The sequence below is a fragment of the Pan troglodytes genome, chromosome 9, assembly GCF_028858775.2.
Source record: "Pan troglodytes isolate AG18354 chromosome 9, NHGRI_mPanTro3-v2.0_pri, whole genome shotgun sequence".
Taxonomy (NCBI): Eukaryota; Metazoa; Chordata; class Mammalia; order Primates; family Hominidae; genus Pan; species Pan troglodytes.
This window is the reverse complement of record NC_072407.2, coordinates 12277852-12296423: the sequence shown is the minus strand read 5'-3', so window position 1 is coordinate 12296423 and position 18572 is coordinate 12277852. Positions and strand designations below refer to the sequence as shown.

The following is an 18572-nucleotide window of genomic DNA, read 5'->3' as shown; positions in this document are numbered from 1 at the left end:
TACCATTGTCACACCTAAAAAGTCAATACTTCCTTGATGTCATTAAATATCTAGTTGGTGTTCAAATTTTTCCCACCATGTTATAATTTTTCTTTTTTTCTTTCTTTTTTTACAATTTTACCTTTGATTATGATCAGCATGTTTTCTCTTTTTGTTTGTTTTTTCTCAGGCTGGAGTGTAGTGGCAGGATCTGAGTTCACTGCAACCTCTGCCTCCCAAGTTCAAGCAATTCTCCTGCCTCATCCTCCTGAGAAGCTGGGATTACAGGCGTCCACCACCACGCCTGGCTAATTTTTTTTGTATTTTTAGTAGAGACGGAGTTTCACCATGTTGGCCAGGCTGGTCTCGAACCCCTGACCTCAGATGATCTGCCTGCCTTGGCCTCCCAAAGTGCTGGAGTTACAGACATGAGCCACCATGCCCAGCCTCAGCATGTTTTCTTGATAGGTCAAATTATTTTTTTAAATGTATTAGTCATTTAAAACTGCCTTTAGAGTCCCACCACTGTATTCATGGAAATGTTTTGTTTAGGGTCATTCAACCAGTTGGTTATTTGGTTGCTCTATTCCATCTTACTCTGTCACCCTGGTTTGCCTCCTTCCTCCTTCCCCACTTCAGTCTATTCTCAATATAGCTGCCATATAGTATTATGTTGAAGCTTAAGTCAACTCACATCTCTCCCCTCCTCAAAACTCTACAGTGGCTTCCTGGCTTAGATGAAAAGATAGTCTATACATGACCCAAAAGGCCCTATGTAATTCTCTTCCCCATTTGCTTCTACTTTTCTATCTTTCTCACTTTGTTGTGGCCACACTGGCTGCCTCCTCACTGTTCCTTGAATATGCCAAGCATGTTCCCACTTCAGTGCCTTTGCATTTGCTGTTAACATTGTTTGAAATGCTCTTCTTTTGGATATCCATGTGCCTTTCCCTTCATCTTCATGTTTTCTCTCAAACTGCATTTCCTGATGCCTTCTCTGGCCATTCCAGCTAAAATCTTAACTTCCAACACGGTCCTACCCCTTCTCCCTGTCTTATTTTTTCTCCTAGTATTTATCATTATCTTGTTTATTGTCTCTTTTCCTACTTAGAAAGGAGGCTCTGTGGCCGAGCGCGGTGGCTCACGCCTGTAATCCCAGCACTTTGGGAGGCCAAGGCGGGTGGATCACAAGGTCAGGAGTTCAAGACCAGCCTGGCCAACATGGTGAAACGCCGTCTCTACTAAAAATACAAAAATTCGCTGGGCGTGGTGGCAGATGCCTGTAATCCCAGCTATTCGGGAGGCTGAGGCAGAGAATTGCTTGAACCCACGAGGCGGAGGTTGCAGTGAGCTGAGATCGTGCCACTGCACTCCAGCCTGGGTGACAGAGTGAGACTCCATCTTAAAAAAAAAAAAAAAAAAAAGGAGGCTCCGTGAGGATAAGGATTTATATTTGTTTTGTTCATAGCTGTGTGTCCAGCTTTAGATGAGGCCTGCACGTAAGTAGACAATAAATATTTATTGACCGAGTAAAAGAGTGAGTTAATTAATGAGAGCTGGCTCCTAGGGATCATGACTTCCGCTATTAGCATTTGTAAGCCATTACCTTATTATTATTACATTCATTATGGTTACATAAATGATCATGCATCCATGTGATAGACTATTATGAATTCAGTAATTTATATTCATGAAGAGTTTTAAATGACATGGGAACATTGTATGATACAAGTGAAAAGTAAAGATATATACTCACTAGAAAGATGTCAGCATTTTCACAGGAAGGGGAACATCACACACCAGGGACTGTTGCCGGGTAGGGGTGGGGAGGGATAGCATTAGGAGATATACCTAATGTAAATGACAAGTTAATGGGTGCAGCACACCAACATGGCACATGTATACATATGTAACAAACCTGCACATTGTGCAAATGTACCCTAGAACTTAAAGTATAATAATAATAAAAAAAAGAAGTCAGCATTTTAACAGTGGATATTTCTAGATCATGTAATTACGAGGGGTTGTTCTTTAAATTTTTCTGTACTTTCTCAGTTTTCTGTAGGTATGCATTTCTTTTATAATCAGAAGAAAAGTACTTTCTTTTCCCTTCCATATCCGTTCAAAAAAATTTAAGAGTCCTTTTTAGAATCTAGCCCAAGGGTTACAACATGTTCACTTCTCTGTAGTTTGTAGAGTTTGTCATCCACTTTCTACTTTCCTCAGACTGGAACAGTAGTTCTCTATCTCCATTCTTTTAAGACTTCACTTTTTACCAACATAATTTCTTAAATTTTTCTTTAGTTCAGTGACCTTATTTGGAAGTTTTCCCAGTTCTCTTGATAGAAATTATTTAGTGAATAGACTTGAATTTATCCTCCTCTGGGACTTTACTTTTGTCCTTAGAATTGTTCATTCTCCACTGCACCAGAAATTTATCCCCTTAGATATAGAAGCAAAATGGAAGTTGGCAAGTTCTGTTTTCTTACCATTACGTTTTATCCTAAGGCAAATTGCCTTTTTTCTCTAAACATCACTAAAAACACCCCTTTTCCTTTTGCTGGCCTTTTTGTAAATCTGGATTTATTTTGGGCCTTGGCCTCCTCACGTCACTCTTCCAAGTCTTGCCACTCTTTCATGCTGATTACTTACGTGTCTGTCTGTTCATCTTTTCTGTCCTTTTAGAAGAGCTACCTGCACATCTACTTTTTTTTTCCTCTGCTGTTCCTACCTGCCTGAGAATTTTTGAAGTGCCCATATAGAAAGGCATTTTAAGGGCTTTCCTCTCAGAGAGCGTCTCGTGCCATGGCATTATGTCTGTTTTTAAAACTTCTTAACTCTGGGCCAGGCACGGTGGCTCACACCTGTAATCCTAGCACTTTGGGAGGCTGAGGCAGACAGATCGCCTGAGATCAGGAGTTCAAGACCAGCCTGGCCAACATGGTGAAACCCTGTCTCTACTAAAAATACAAAAATTAGCCAGGCAAGGTGATGCATGCCTGTGGTCCCAGCTACTTGAGAGGCTGAGGCAGGAGAATCACTTGAACCTGGGAGGCAAAGCAGTGACCCGAGATCGTGCCACTGCCCTCCAGCCTGGGTGACAGAGACTCCATCTCAAAATAAAACAAAAAACAAACAAACAAAAAACTTCTTAACTCTGGCTTCCTAGAGTTTGTGCTACACTATTCCTACTTTGTTGTCAGAAACACTAAGATCTCATTCTCCTGAGGTTCTCCTTTCATTTCATCAGAGTTTCTTCTCTGATCAGAGTAGCAGTTCCTCTGCTCTCCCTATGTACCTGTGGAACATAAAAATGTCAGCACACTTGGTCAAGAACTTGTCAGTTGTTCCATTGTCAGCTGAATGAGAGTTTGAATAGGTTCCGGGGTAGTTGAAGTACTCCAAGATGACAGTGTGCCACTCTGTGTTAGAGGTGGCTTCAAGAGAGTCCTATCTACTACTTCTACTTGGCTGGGAACCTTTGGTGTTCCCACAGTGACGCTGTATCTGGGCATCTTTCCTGCTGACCCTGCCTGCATGCTTATAAATAGGGTTCCTTAGTAGCCCCTCTCCAGTGGCCCTGTTCCTGTGGAATAGCACAGACCCTTTGTCACGATGTTCTCCCTAAGTAAGTTGTGTCCCACTGAGTCTTAATCTCTCTGAGATGTGAAAATATACAGATACATGTATATGTGTATATAAATATACACATACAAACATATACACATATACATGTATGACATACATATACATACATAGTTCTTTGTTATCTTAAACTAGCTTCTTATGTGTTGGTATGTAAGTGCCTGAAGACAAATATATTATTTTGGTTGGTTACCATTTATTTTCCCTAATGAAGCATCAGAGATCTACTCTGAAGGAATGTTTGAAGGACAGAGATTAGGATATCATTTTGATTTCAGAGGGTCATTTTCCTGTTCATATATTATGGAAATGAACAGAAAACAACAGACAATTTGAGAGCCCATGAATGCGTGTAAATTAGGCATTTTTTCAAGTTCAGAAACGTACAGGTAAGTGGGTATGGAATACCTTGCTTGATCAGTCATCCTAATTGCCAGTTTCTATTCTAGAAACTATAAAATTGAAAACTGGCAGGATAATGAAGTAAAAAACTATTTTTAGCCCTACAAATGACTGGGCAGGATCTTGAGATTCTAATAAAGGCTAACACTCCCAGTATAATTCATCCAAATCAGGTCAGCAAAGATTGTAGTAGGCAAGACCCAGAGCCTGCCCTGGGGACCCAAACAAATAAAACACTAGGCCTTTATTCAAGAAGTTCTTAGTTTGTCTTCCAGCCTGAGACCGCTAGGAACACACCTGTAGCTGAACAAGTTGAGTGGATTACTCATTGCAGCAAGGGAGAATGCACACCATGGGGAGTTGTGGGGCATCTCAATAAGGCACTGTTAGAAAAAGTCATTATAGGATTTGGGTTTGTGTTAGGTGATCTGGAGGATGGTTTAAGGATGTGGTACTTTACTCTGAATTAGATGCTTTCAGGAAGTAAGGCAAATTCTAGGACTGGTATCTTAACAGTTTATCTAAAGGGAGGGCCAACTAGAGAAAGGCTAAAGCTGTAATTGATAAAGCAGCCCCATCGTTCACATTACCCAGCACTAGGGGATATTAGGTATTTAGTGGCTTGGACAGTGTTCATGTTTTGTCTGTGTTCAGACAGATTACAGAGTGGTCTTGTTTTTTTTCTTGATCCATCATCACAGAATGGCCTTGTCTAATGTTGGTGTTCTGAAATAGCTTATGTGTAACAGGAGAACACCACAACTTATCTGTGAGTACCAAGCCAGCTCATAGCAGTATTAATGCCTAGTCGATAATACCAGGCCAACTTTTAGATGTTAGAGGCTGCTTTTCTAGTTCTCAGATATGATATACACCAAATAAAATTGGATAGAGATGGTGCTTAGTGGAAAATGTTACCTGTTTTTGTTTCCCAGTTCATTTAAGTACAGGCTATAAGACACATTAATAAAACTCTTGATTAAGGCCAAGTGTGGTAAGTGCAATTAAAGAGGCTCAAGCAGTGTGTTTTACAGGCATGGGGAATAGCATGAGAAAATGCTTTGGGGGCATGGGGGCAGTATCTGGCCTGGGCCTTGGAGGATTGGCTGAATTTAGATATGTGGAGTTGGAGAGGAAAGCAAAGCCACTGGAGGATAAGCATAGGCTCAGAAGCAAGAAGGCGAAAGTCAGGTTCAAAGCATGGTGAGAACCCTAGTTTGACTAAATGAGTGGTATGTAATGGGAAAGTAGTGTGAAGAGGCACTTTTGGGTTAGATTATGGAATTCAGTTGTTTAGGAATTCAGTTTGTGGGGAGGGAAAATCAGAATTTGTTAAATACCTACTATATGTGCTAGGTGCTTTGTATATATGATATTATTTAATCTGTAATTCTTGTAAACTCTGGAAAGTAGATATCATGCCCATTATACAGATGATGAAAATGAGCTCTAGAAAGATTAATTTAACCTCCACTGAAATAGTGGGAGGCACAGCCATAATCTTAACCAGTAACTGACTGAAAAGGTGGCACTCATTCCACTTCACTCTGCTACCTCCATTCTGCTGTCATACAGCCTCTTGTCATCAGTGGAAACTATTAGAAGCTTTTGATCAGAGAACTGGCAAGACCAGTTAGAATTGTGCGTTAGGAAGATTATTCTGGTGACAAAACAGTGGTAATTGATGTGTATTGAGTGTGTGGATGGGGCCCTGTGCTAAGCAACTTAGACACGTAATGATCTCTTTTAGTAATAGATAGGATGGATTGAGAGTGGAGAGGTTGATACAAGATGAAAGAAATCTGATTAAATTAGCAGAAAATGTGAAAGCAGTAGAGACCAAAGCAGAATCAGGTAGAAGGGAAATGTAACAAGATAGGGCCCTTGGAGGAGACCGGTGAGGAAGAAACAGCTATCGTCTTGGCTTCTACTTCAGGTAATGCTGAATCAAATATGGCTTCTACAGCTTCCTCAATATTTAGGGAAAAGCTTGGCTATCTTAAGGAACTGGCCCCCTTAAGACCTTTCTTGAACCGCTGTTTCTATTTTTTATTAAAATAGAAACATGTCCAGTCCTTTATAGATTTATTTGCCCCAAGAATGAAATGCTGCAGATGAGTTAATGTTGCTTTCAGAAAACTCTTTTGTTAACAGTGCTGAAGTTTTTGTTTTTGTTTTTAGCAATAGGTATGGTTATTAACAAAGGAAGGTAGAGCTTCACTTTGTAAAATCCATTAATTTTCTTTTTTTTTTTTTTTTTGAAATGGAGTCTCACTGTCACCTATGCTGGAGTGCAGTGGCGCGATTTTGGCTCACTACAACCTCTGCCTCCTGGGTTCAAGCGATTCTCCTGCCTTAGCTTCCCAAGTAGCTGGGATTATAGGCATGTGCCACCATGCCCAGCTAATTTTTGTATTTTTAGTAGAGACGGAGTTTCACCGTGTTGGCCAAGCTGGTCTTGAACCCCTGACCTCAGGTGATCTGCCCGCCTTGGCCTCCCAAAGTGCTGGGATTACAGACGTGAGCCACCTCACCTGGCCAGAATCCATTGACATTAAGTTTTTAGTTAAGCTTAAATGATAACTTAAGTGAATTTTTTTTTTTTTTTTTTTTTAGATGGGGTCTCCTGTTGCCCAGGCTGATCGCGCGGTGGTGTGATCATAGCTCATCACAGCCTCAAACTCCTGGGCTTGAGCAGTCCTTTTGCCTCAGCTTCCTGAGTAGCTGGGACTACAGGTGCATGCCACCACACCCGGCTGATTTATAAAAGTTTTTCTTAGAGAGGAGGTCTTGCCATCTTGCCCAGACTGGTCTTGAACTCCTGGGCTCAAGCAGTTTTCCCACCTCAGCCTTGCTAAATGCTAGGATTAAATTTTAATAATTAAGGAAACCTGAATATGGGCAAAGCTTTCAATAAACAATTAGGATTTAGTTATGTTCCCTTTTACAGAATACTTAAGTACCTGTAGAGATAGTCACATAGCCGTTTTGTTTTCTAGATTAGAAAACCTACAGTTTTATGTTCTGATATCTTTATTCTGATCTCTTTAGCTGTTTTTAATAAAGCAAACTTAAAAAAACACAAATCTTATTTGTAATGTAACTGTGAACTAGAACATTTGTAATAGAGAAAAATTGAAAATAATCTAAATGTTTATCAGCAGAAAAAGGGGTAAATAAATTATAATATGGTCATACAATGTGATGCTATATTGCAGTTTAAATGAATCAACTAGAGCTATACATGTCAACATGGATACATTTCTTGGCCAAAGTGTTGATTCCCCACCTGGAAAAAAAGGCAGAAAAGGAAAGTTGGAGAAGCATGTGTCCAATATAATCCCATAATATAAAGGACTTTTTAAAATTGTGGTAACCATTTTTAGGTAAACAGTTCAGTAGCATTAAGTACATTCACACTGTTGTGCAACCGTCACCACTGCCTATCCACAATATGAAGTTTTAAAACATTCAAGGCAATATTATATATATGTTGTTTATAGATGCTTATATATTGTTTATAGATGCATAGTTAATGCAATAAAATCTAAAAGCACGCATTCTGATAATAAGCACCAAAATCAGAATGGTGTTTATCTCAGAGAGGGTGTGGGGGAAAAGTACACAAGGGACTTCAGTTATATTTGGGTGGTGGATATACAAATGTTCATAAAGTATGTATACTTTTATATACCTGGCATATTTCATAGTTTCAAATTTTTCTTTTGTAAAAAAAAATTCCCGCTAGAAATTTCCAAATGTTTTATAATCATTGACTTTTTATAGATTCTGGGCTATTCAGTTTTAAGAAACATGGTGGTACCAAGATCCAAGAGGTGAGGTTGCTACCTGTTGAGGCCTGTTAACTTTACGAGAAGAGAAATCTTTGCCAAATGCAGCATTGTCATTGTTGCCTACCATCTTAAGTGTCACAGGTAGCAGAGGTTGTAGGTCTCAAGCCTGAAGTTTGGAGAGAATGAATCTACAAAGAAAGGAAATACAAGAGGAGAGCAGGTTTTAGGAGGTGAAAATGAGTTCATTTTTAGGCTTGAGGTGGTAGACATACAAGAAGACATATATACTAATTGTATTAAGAAATAAGAGACAAGAGCTTGGGGGAAAAGTCAGAACTAGAAGTACACATTTTGGAAATTACAGTGTATTCCTTGAATAAATGAGTTTGCCGAAGGAAAGTATAAAGAAAGAACAGGCTGAGACAAAGTATTGGGGAAGGGGATTAAAGAAGAACCAGTGAAAGAGATTGAGAAGGAAAAGGTTGAAGGACCAGTGGAAAAAGAGAAGAGTAATGTGCCATAGAGATTAAGGCAGGAAAATTTGACAAGGATTTATTCAGATTAATCCAATATTTATTGAATGACCACTATGTGATAATTACTTTTTTGTATTGCAGAAAATTAAGAGTGAGAACTGACAAAAAGCCATTGGATTTGACGGTTAAGGTAGAGTTACCATGTCATTGTAACTATGCTCCCTGTCTGTAAGCTCTTTTTAAAGACAGAGATTCTGTTCTATTTGTCATTCTAATCTCAGAGCCTGACATAGTGTCTGTCACATTGTTAAGTGCTCAGCGGTAAATATGTGAACAATGATACCGCATATAAAGTACTCAGATTTCTTCTAGGATATAAAACATATTTTTTGCTATCTAGTCTATATGTTCCATTGCTCTCCAAATCCCTCTTCTGTCTTTGAAAATAGTATTTTTTACTTTTTCAACACCTCTTTGATGTTATCAGTAACCTTAATTCTAATACAGGTTTCCTTATCAATTAACTTCTTTAATCAGTTCTAACATAGGTTTCTTCGGACCTCATCATGTTGTATTCAGCATTGCTTTTTGAAACCCTATTTTTTGTTTTCTTTCTTTCTCCTGTTACTCACTCATCAACTCTATATAAAGACAGTCCTATCAGTCAGAGCTGTGTAGAGGTAGCATGAGCTTCCTGGGGAAAGCATTGTTTTCTATCCTGAGGTATTCAGCAGAATTAGGACCACAATTTGAAGCATATGAGAGTATCAAACACAGGTGGTTAGACTAGCTGTCTTTAAAAAAAAAAAAAGCTTTATTGAGATGTAATTTACATATCATGCAATTCACCTATTTAAAATGTACAGTCACTGTAGTTTTTAGTATATTCGTAGAGTTGTGCAACTATCACTACAGTCAATTTTAGAACTTTTTACATCACACGCCTCCCCACCAAAAACCTCATACATATTAGGCAGTCACTTTTTCCTTCCTCTGCGCCCCTCCAAACCCCAGCTCTAGGTAATGACTAGTCTACTTTCTGTCCTATAGACTTGACTATCCTGGATATTTCTTATTAATGGAACCATATAATATGTGGCTTTCCATGACTGGCTGTATTCACTTATAATATTTTCGGAGTTCATCCATGTTGTAGTATGGATCAGTACTTTATTCCTCTTCATGGCTGGATAATACTGTGTTGTGTGGATATACTACATTTTGTTTATCTATTCATCAGTTGATGGACATTTAGATACTATGAATAATGCTGCTGTGAACATTTGTGTACAAGTTTTTGTGTGAGCATATTCCTGGCTGTATACCTAAGAGTGGAATTTCTGGGTCACATGGTCCTCTATGTTTAACCTTTTGAGAAACTGCCAGACTGTTTTCCAAAGCAGCTGCACCATTTTACATTCCCACTAGCAGCGTATGAGAGTTCCTTTTTCTTTACATCCCTCAAACACTTGCTATTATCTTTTTCATTATAGCCATCCTAGTCAGTGTGAAGTGGTATCTCCTCGTGAGTTTGATTTGCATTTCCTTGGTGGCGAATGGTGTTAAGCATCCTTTCCTGTGCTTATTGGACATTTGTTTGTCTTCCTTGGAGAAATGTCTATTCAGATCCCTTGCTCTTTTTTTTTTTTTTTTGTGACCGAGTCTCACTTCTGTCCCCCAGGCTGGAGTGCAGTGGTGTGATCTCTGCTCATCGCAACCTTCGTCTCCTGGGTTCAAGCGATTCTCCTGCCTCAGCCTCCCAAGTAGCTGGAATTACAGGCATGCACCACCACGCCCATCTAATTTTTTTGTATTTTTAGTAGAGACGGGGTTTCACCATGTTGGCCAGGCTGGTCTTGAACTCCTGACCTCAAATGATCTGCCCACCTCAGCCTCCCAAAGTGATGGGATTACAAGCATGAGCCCCCACACCTGACCACAATTGTTTATTTTTACTTGGGTTATTTGTCTTTTTAATGTTGCATGGTAAGAATTCTTTATATATTTTGGATACTAACCCTTTTCAGATACATGATTAGCAAATATTTTCTCCCACTCAGTGGGTTGTCTTCACTTTCTTAATGGTGTCATTTGCAGCACCAGAGTTTTAAATTTTGATGACATCAACTTTGCCTACCTTTTGTTCTGTTGTTTGTGCTTTTGGTGTCCTGTCTAAGAAACTGTCACCTAATCCACAGTCACAAAGATTTATGTCTATGTTTTCCTGTAAGATTTTAAAGTTTTAGCTCTTATAATTAGGTCTTTCATCCATTTTGAGTTAATTTTTGTATATGGTATGAGATAGGGGTCCAATTTTATTCTTTTACATGTGAATATCTACCTGTCCCCACACCACTTATTAAGACTGGATGACTTTTAAGGCCCCCTTTGACTCTGAGGCTTTGTAGTACTTTGGTTTCTGTTATTGTCTAAACAGGTGGACAGTCAGGATTTCATGTTATGGCCATCCATTTCTCAAGAATATATTGTGTCTGAAAACAAGGATTGCCATTAGTTTATCTGTTTCCAGGCTTCTCAGTTGCCTTCAATTTCATCCTCCTCTGACTTTTATGATATTGGTTTGTTTCTAGTCATCTTTGGCTAGCGCATTTTTCTTTTCTTTCTCTTTTTTCCACATAAATACAATATTCTTCCAGCCTTTTGGTATTGGGAACCATTCACTCAATTTTAATTAGCTTTGTCATTTAGGTAGCTTAGAGTTTCCTCTTAAGCCTAACTGCAGTCTGATAAAAAAAAAATTCTGTATTCCATCAACAACTGGAATATAATGTGTGAAAAATGTATATTCAGTTGTTCCCTAACAGTAAGCCTTCCAAGTTTCTTCATTATCTTCTCTATCTTAAACTGTTGATCTTGGAGTTTTCTGACTCCTCCTCCATGAGCTCTATTTTTGTTCAGTGTTAAATGGCACTGATTACATGGTAATAAACCTTGGACATGTTAACTTAAAAAATATGATTTATAAATTTAGAAGAGAAGAGGAGACTTTATTTCTTATAAAGGGTTACAACCTTCAGGGTGGCCATTCTGACAGGCTGGGAAGTGTAGCCTCCAGCCAGAAGCAGAAACATACACTTGGAGGGATGGGCAAAGGGAACAGGAATTCATGCTGAGCAGGGTGGCCATATATACATATTCAATAAGCTGTAGGGGGAGTCATGAATATTTATGAAAGGAGAAACACGTCCTTCATGGGTCTTATACACACAAAATGGCAGTAATAGCGTGGTCAGAGAGTGGAGTTTTCAGCCCTCTCACATCAAAAGGTGAAGCAGAAGACATGAAAACCCTTACTGTGCATTCTCTGTAGACTAGCCAGAACCATTCTGTGGTTGGTAGTCTCTTATCAGGCAAAAAAGGAGGGACAGTATCAGGTGGTTGGTTGATAGCAGTGGTGGATTTTTTTGAAATGGCTAGTTTCTGTTTGGTAGTTAGAGAAGAAAGGCTAATAGTGGTTTGCGAGGGATGGGGTATAATGAGGTGGGTTTGAACCCCCCATCCCATCATAGCCAAGAATTGAATTTTCAAGGTTACTTTGGGGTCCCGTTGGCCAAGAGATGACCCATCAGTCAGTTGGTGGGCTTAGAATTTTATTTTTAGTTTATAGACCTATCCTTTCCTTTTTATAGCTCTAGCCACCACCTCAGTGATTTGCATCTCAGTGCTAAGTTACTATAATAGCCTTTTTGACGTTTTCCCAGACCCTAGTTTCTGTCTATATTAGAGCCTATATTCTGCTGCTAGATTAATCCCCATCAAGTACCCTTCTCATCAAGGTCCACTGTATCAAATTTATATATCACACAAGTTAGCATTTTAACTCCTCCCCATCTTTACTTCTTATCTCTTCTTACTTCCCTAAATGGAGCCAAACTAATTTGGTAGTAAGTCCTACTTAATGGTTTCTTTGTTCTCAATCTCATATACACAGTCTTCTTTCCTCCTGGTGTGCTTTTGCTTCTCTCCTATTCTTTCATTCCCTTCAGTAATTGACTCCATTTGCCTCCTCTTTTTTTATTATTTTTTATTATATTATTTATTTATTTATTTTTGAGACAAGAGTCTCGCTCTGTCACCCAGGCTGGAGTGCAGTGGTGCGATCTTGGCACACTGCAAGCTCCGCCTCCCGGATTCATGCCATTCTCCTGCCTCAGCCTCCGGAACAGCTGGGACTACAGGTGCCCGCCACCATACCCGGCTAATTTTTTTTTTTTTTTTTTTTTTTTTGTATTTTTAGTAGAGACAGGGTGTCACTGTGTTAGCCAGGATGGTCTTGATCTCCTGACCTTGTGATCCGCCCGCCTAAGCCTCCCAAAGTGCTGGGATTACAGGCGTGAGCCACTGCGCCCAGCCAACTCCTCTTTTTTTTAAAGAAAGATTTTGCATCTTTTCAATACTTGAATATTTAGTTTATCTAGTAAAAAGGTCCTTGACACCCTGCTGCTGCTGCTGCTGCTGCTATTTATGTCTTTGTTTTAGATATTCTGGTTTTGAAGGCATTGTTCCATGTGGGAACTATTGTTTCTATTACCTTTATCGCTCTCTTCTTTTCTTGCATATGGCAGAATCTTGAACATAATAGGTATCCTAAAATTTTCCTGGCTGACAGATCTATAAAAGTTTTGGGGGAGATGTGTAATGTCATTCTTAAATTTTAGAGATGCAAAATAATGCTTTTTTGTAATTACCTGTTTTTAATTTTTATTTTTTTGTTTTATGCCAGATTTGAAGATAGTATTCTCAACACAGTAAGGTGAAGTTCCACAACATAATACTACAAATATTAGATCTAGTTTATTGAACATTAGCCACCTGATAGATTCTCTCAAGAGAAAAGTTAGCTTCCTGAATGCTGGCTAGGCATGCTTTTGAAGGTGCATAATAGCCAAAGCCAGTACTCATCATTTAATATACTAAGATCCTTGAAAATTTAAAAGGGGCATAGTCACCAGCATCCAGAATAAAGGGTGGTGACATGATGATTTCCTTCTTTTACCGTCTAAAGCTGTGCTTCTGTTGCTGACCCAGTCTTTAAAAGAAGCATTTCTTTTCAAAATTTTCCATGTCATTTAAAGTCAATACTGAGAGGAAAAGGAGTATCACTGGAATGGAGCTTGGCTGAGAAAGGATACAAGGCAGAAGGCAACTTCCAAGCCTACCTGCCCACCTGCCTTCTTTCTTACCTCAGGAGCAGAGTTGACTTTGAGAACTAAATTCTGATTTTTTAAGTCTTACCCAAATTCGGCTCATGCCTGTAATCCCAGCACTTTGGGAGACCAAGGGGGGCAGATCATGAGGTCAGGAGATCAAGACCATCCTGGCCAACATGGTGAAACCCCGTTTCTACTAAAAACACAAAAATTAGTTGGGCGTGGTGGCACATGCCTGTAATCCCAGCTATTTGGGAGGCTGAGGCAGGAGAATCACTTGAACCAGGGAGTCGGAGGTTGCAATGAGCCGAGATCGCGCACTGCACTCCAGCCTGGTGACAGAGCAAGACTCCCTCTCAAAAAAAAAAAAAAAAAAAAAAAATCTTACGCAAATTCCTACCTAACAGGCCTGGGGAGGCACACCCTACAAACTGTGAAGTCTCATCAGAGGGGTTTTATTTCACCCCATATAATCTAGCCTGCTTTCCCACCTGACTCTGGCATAACTTCACATAACAAATAAGAAAAGAAATAAAAATATTTTAACTCCAAATATATTTCTTTGCCGTATCTTGAAATTGCCCTGCAAGGTTGTCTCTTGTGGGAAAGATCCACATTCTATAGAGAATCTCCTTTCCACCCACTTTTTTTTTTCTTTCTTTCTTTCCAGACCCAGGAGACAATCAACTAAGGTACCCTTTTAAGTCTGATAAGTGTAAACACCCAAAATTTGAGACAGATCTCAGTTAATTTAGAACGTTTATTTTGCCAAGGTTCAGGACATGCGCCCATGACACGGCCTCAAGAAGTCCTGACGACACGTGCCCAGGGTGGTCAGGGCACAGCTTAGTTTTGTACATTTTAGGGAGACGTGAGACATCAATCAATATGTGTAAGAAGTACATTGGTTTGGTCTGGAAAGGCGGGATAACTTAAAGCAAAGGCAGGAAGACTCAAAGTGGTGAAGGGGCTTCCAGGTCACAGATAGGTGAGAGAGGAATGGTTGCATTCTTTTGAATTTCTGATTAGCCTTTCCAAAGGAGGCAATCAGATATGCATCTGTCTCAGTGAGCAGGAAGATGACTTTGAATAAAAATGGGAGGCAGATTTGCCAGGACCAATTCCCCACCTTGAAGGGGCCCATGATATTTTCCTTTCATGTAAGAAACATTTTACAACCTACTCCCTCAGAAGACTGCTATCTGAGAGCTTCCTTTACACAGTAAAATTGAAAAACCTGGTCGCCAGGACCCTTTATCTTAACCTAAACATTTCCTGTCTATTGATCCCAGGTCTTTAGATAAACTCAACCAATTGTCAACCAGAAAATTTTAAAATCTACCTGTAGGCTAGAAGCACCCCGCCCCCTGCCACCCCACCCCGCCTTTCAAATTATCCTGCCTTTCTGGACCAAACCAATGTATTTGATTGAAGTCTCATGTCTCTCTAAAATGTGTAAAACCAAGCTGCACCCTAACCGCCTTGGGTACGTGTTCTCAGGACCTCCTGAGGGCTGTGTCATGGGCCATGGTCACTTATATTTGGCTCAGAATAAATCTCTTGAAATGTTTTAGTTTGACTCTTCATCGACAACTTAAAGACAGTTCTCAGTTCATTGCATTTTATTAACTTTGTTAGTGCAAGTTTACTTTCTTGTTTTATTCTTTTAGTTCTTTATCCTCAACCCACATTCCAGTTCCCTTTCCTGTTCATATGCACCTACTCTGATGTGTTTATGTTTATGTCTTTATATCCACATATTTGCTTGAAAGATTAATATCGTTATGTGTGTGTTTTCAACCTGCATAATGGTATTTGCTTTTTCTTAACCTAATGCTATGTTTTTAAAGATGTATTCATGTTGCTGTAGGTATGTCTAAAGTGTGGTTTCCAAAGCTATGTAGAATTCCATATTTGTATTCACTCCATTTTGATTTTCCATTCTTCCAGTTAAAGAAATCAGAGTTAACTTCAAACTCCCTACTACACTATTGTCACAGCAAACATTCTCACATAGGTCTATGAAGTCTGTAATTCACATATATATAACCTTATTTGAGATTTTCTGTGGGATTTATTCACCAGAGTGGGATCATTGGATCATAGGGTGTGTACATATGTAATATCACGAAGTACAGCCAGATCACTAGGCAGAATATCTGTATCACTTACCCACCGTGCATGAGGATTCATGCCTCTCCACATCTTTCTCAATTTTGTTCAAGTCAAATCCAACAATTTTTTTATTTCTATTTTTAGAGTGTTATTTATTTAGAGTGTTATTTATGCTCTCTAGTATTTTCTGTTCTATAATGTTATCTCCTGGTGGTTTTTCATACACGCCTGTTTATTTGGCCATTTGAAGATTCCTTTCTGGTAGTTGGTGTTAACTTTTGACTGCTCTTGATGGAGAAAAAAAAAATGCAAGAAAATCGATGTAACACCTCCCCCTGCCTCTGCCCCTCCCCCCAAGCCCTGCTCTTCCGCTCACAAGATCCCCTTTTTCAAGAGTCCCTTTTTCACCCTGTTTGTGCTATATCCATCCTGTCTGTTCAGCTATAGCTGATTGGAAAGAGATGTATACCTACCCAAGCTGAGTACTTAAAAGTCCTCCTCCAAGGAATTTGAAATTAGGATGTCTCAGCTTGCCTGTTGAAGAACATGCAAATTGAGGGGCTGGGGCGACCATCTTCCCCTGTGTGCACAAAGGAGCTAGAGAAATGGTCTGCAGAGAAAGAATAAAGAAGATGTGCACAGAAAAACAAAGAAAAAACCTTATGGCCCCATAGAGAAGGAGAGAGATTGAGCTAGAATGTGAAAGTACCTGTCCTGGATCCTGATGGCTTTCCAGTTTCTAGTTCTCTTTTCTCCTGAGACCACATTGTATTTTCGTTTTTTTAATTTTTTAAATTTTTTTAATTTTTTTTTTTAATTATACTTTAAGTTTTAGGGTACATGTGCACATTGTGCAGGTTAGTTACATATGTATACATGTGCCACGCTGGTGCGCTGCACCCACTAACTCGTCATCTAGCATTAGGTATATCTCCCAATGCTATCCCTCCCCCCTCCCCCCACCCCACAACAGTCCCCAGAGTGTGATATTCCCCTTCCTGTGTCCATGTGATCTCATTGTTCAATTCCCACCCATGAGTGAGAATATGCGGTGTTTGGTTTTTTGTTCTTGCCATAGTTTACTGAGAATGATGATTTCCAATTTCATCCATGTCCCTACAAAGCACATGAACTCATCATTTTTTATGGCTGCATAGTATTCCATGGTGTATATGTGCCACATTTTCTTAATCCAGTCTATCATTGTTGGACATTTGGGTTGGTTCCAAGTCTTTGCTATTGTGAATAATGCCGCAATAAACATACGTGTGCATGTGTCTTTATAGCAGCATGATTTATAGTCCTTTGGGTATATACCCAGTAATGGGATGGCTGGGTCAAATGGTATTTCCAGTTCCAGATCCCTGAGGAATCGCCACACTGACTTCCACAATGGTTGAACTAGTTTACAGTCCCTCTAACAGTGTAAAAGTGTTCCTATTTCTCCACATCCTCTCCAGCACCTGTTGTTTCCTGACTTTTTAATGATCACCATTCTAACTGGTGTGAGATGGTATCTCATTGTGGTTTTGATTTGCATTTCTCTGATGGCCAGTGATGATGAGCATTTTTTCATGTGTTTTTTGGCTGCATAAATGTCTTCTTTTGAGAAGTGTCTGTTCATGTCCTTCGCCCACTTTTTGATGGGGTTGTTTGTTTTTTTCTTGTAAATTTGTTGGAGTTCATTGTAGATTCTGGATATTAGCCCTTTGTCAGATGAGTAGGTTGCGAAAATTTTCTCCCATTTTGTCGGTTGCCTGTTCACTCTGAGGGTAGTTTCTTTTGCTGTGCAGAAGCTCTTTAGTTTAATTAGATCCCATTTGTCAATTTTGTCTTTTGTTGCCATTGCTTTTGGTGTTTTGGACATGAAGTCCTTGCCCATGCCTATGTCCTGAATGGTAATGCCTAGGTTTTCTTCTAGGGTTTTTATGGTTTTAGGTCTAAGGTTTAAGGCTTTAATCCATCTTGAATTGATTTTTGTATAAGGTGTAAGGAAGGGATCCAGTTTCAGCTTTCTACATATGGCTAGCCAGTTATCCCAGCACCATTTATTAAATAGGGAATCCTTTCCCCATTGCTTGTTTTTCTCAGGTTTGTCAAAGATCTGATAGTTGTAGATATGTGGCATTATTTCTGAGGGCTCTGTTCTGTTCCATTGATCTATATCTCTGTTTTGGTACCAGTACCATGCTGTTTTGGTTACTGTAGCCTTGTAGTATAGTTTGAAGTCAGGTAGTGTGATGCCTCCAGCTTTGTTCTTTTGGCTTAGGATTGCCTTGGCAATGCGGGCTCTTTTTTGGTTCCATATGAACTTTAAAGTAGTTTTTTCCAATTCTGTGAAGAAAGTCATTGGTAGCTTTATGGGGATGGCATTGAATCTATAAATTACCTTGGGCAGTATGGCCATTTTCACAATATTGATTCTTTCTACCCATGAGCATGGAATGTTCTTCCATTTGTTTGTATCCTCTTTTATTTCCTTGAGCAGTGGTTTGTAGTTCTCCTTGAAGAGGTCCTTCACATCCCTTGTAAGTTGGATTCCTAGGTATTTTATTCTCTTTGAAGCAATTGTGAATGGGAGTTCACTCATGATTTGGCTCTCTGTTTGTCTGTGATTGGTGTATAAGAATGCTTGTGATTTTTGTACATTGATTTTGTATCCTGAGACTCTGCTGAAGTTGCTTATCAGCTTAAGGAGATTTTGGGCTGAGACAATGGGGTTTTCTAGATATACAATCATGTCATCTGCAAACAGGGACAATTTGACTTCCTCTTTTCCTAATTGAATACCCTTTATTTCCTTCTCCTGCCTGATTGCCCTGGCCAGAACTTCCAACACTATGGTGAATAGGAGTGGTGAGAGAGGGCATCCCTGTCTTGTGCCAGTTTTCAAAGGGAATGCTTCCAGTTTTTGCCCATTCAGTATGATATTGGCTGTGGGTTTGTCATAGATAGCTCTTATTATTTTGAAATACGTCCCATCAATACCT

The 18572-nt window shown here is 39.4% G+C and overlaps 1 protein-coding gene across 25 annotated transcripts in view; it reads left to right on the top strand.

Moving 5' to 3' along the window:
* RIC3 (RIC3 acetylcholine receptor chaperone) overlaps positions 1 to 18572 on the top strand; it is a 77129-nt gene that overhangs the window by 8689 nt on the left and 49868 nt on the right. For 7 of the 25 annotated variants that reach the window (XR_010147464.1, XR_010147463.1, XR_010147462.1 and 4 more), the window contains exon 2: positions 8438 to 8486. The exons of the other annotated variants lie outside the window; for them this stretch is intronic. The gene's annotated coding sequence lies outside the window, so the exon portion shown is untranslated. The remainder of the gene's footprint in view (positions 1 to 8437; positions 8487 to 18572) is intronic. 25 annotated transcript variants of the gene reach the window in all.